The sequence below is a fragment of the Chrysochloris asiatica genome, unplaced genomic scaffold, assembly GCF_000296735.1.
Source record: "Chrysochloris asiatica unplaced genomic scaffold, ChrAsi1.0 scaffold00103, whole genome shotgun sequence".
Lineage (NCBI taxonomy): Eukaryota > Metazoa > Chordata > Mammalia > Afrosoricida > Chrysochloridae > Chrysochloris > Chrysochloris asiatica.
In genome coordinates, this window is record NW_006408621.1 from 2493390 (window position 1) to 2495053 (window position 1664).

Below are 1664 nucleotides of genomic sequence, written 5' to 3' on the forward strand. Positions count from 1 at the left end.
ATTTATCCTGTCATAGCCCAGCTCAAGATATGGTAGCTTACTCTTTTCATCTCCCTTATGTGAGGCTCTAAGGAAGAACTATGTCTTTCTTATCTATGACTATATTCGTGCTCCCTAACACGGAATCTAGTAGTTATGTGTACCCAAAGAAAAATTATAGAGTGAAGTAACATATATAAATTGAAGTCAAGTTTCAGATAAACACATATATGATTAAGAATTTTGTATAAACAAAGAAAACAGTGTTATTTACTACTACTTACCTACTGTGATAGTTAAGGTTTGTGTCAACTTGACTGGATTCTCAGTAGTTTAGCAGTTAAGATGTCATTATCACCTCCATGATGAGATCGAATATAATAGAATTAACCCGATGAAATGTTCTGATGTGATCAGCCCTGATCCACTGTGTTGTAAATCACACATTTATGATGTTAATAAGGTCAGATGCAATCTACAGGATTAAGATGTGTCATGAGTGAATCTCTTTTGAGATATAAAAAGAGAGATAAAGGGACACACTGCCACCAAGAAAGTGCATCCTTTGGACCTGGGGTCCCTGTAAGCTCCTAGATCCAAAGGAAGATTGATGCCAAGACACATAGAGAATTCCAAATAATGTTGGGCCTATTGACACTGAAAGGAGACAGTGACCTCTCTTCATAGCCAGTGCTCTGAATTTGAACTTCAAGCATCCTAAATAGTAAGATAGTAAATTTCTATTTGTCAAAGACACCCACTTGTGGTTTGTGGTCTGTAGTGGTTTGTGTGTTGCTGTGATGCTGAAAACTATGTGACCAGACTAGAAACGAGAGGCAGATCACTTTGTAAAGGCTAGTCATTGAAAATCTTGTAACTAGCAAAGGAACACTGGCTGATATAGTGCTAGAAGATGAGTACTTTAGGTTGGAAGGCACTCAAAATGTGAATGTGGATGATCTGCCTCCTCAAAATAGAAGAGTAGATCTTAAAGATGTGAATGGAACAAAGCTTTAGGGACCTTCATTTCTTAATGGGGCACAACACAAAATAAGAAGAAACAGCTGCAAATGTCCATTAATAATAGGAACAAGGAATGTACAAACTATGAATCAAGGGAAATTGGAAGTCGTCAGAAATGAAATGAAACACATAAAGATCAATATGCTATACATTAGTGAGCTGAATGCCCTGTATTGGCCATTTTGAATCTGACAATCATATGGCTTACTATGCCAAAAGCAGCAAATCAAAGAGCAATGAAGTAGCATTCATAATCAAAAGAGCATTTCATGCTCTCTCTTAAAGTACACTCTTATCTGTGGTAGAATAATGTCCATATGCCTACAAGGAAGACCATCGAATACTACTATTATTAAAACATGGGCAACAACCAACAAAGTCAGTGATTATGAAATTGAACAATTTTACCTCCTTAGGAGTCCTGGTGTGGTACTGTAAGATAAGCAATGAATCACAAGATCCATTTGAACTGCTTGGTTGGTGTTTCAAACTCTAACAGTGGCTCCTTGGACACTATACGGGATTGCAATGAGTTGGAAATGACTCAACGGCACTTAACAACAACAGCAACCAAGTTCTTAAGTCTGAAATTGATCAAACATGTAATCAAGATGCATTGATAATTACTGGCTATTGAAATGGGAAAGTTGAAAACAAAGAGG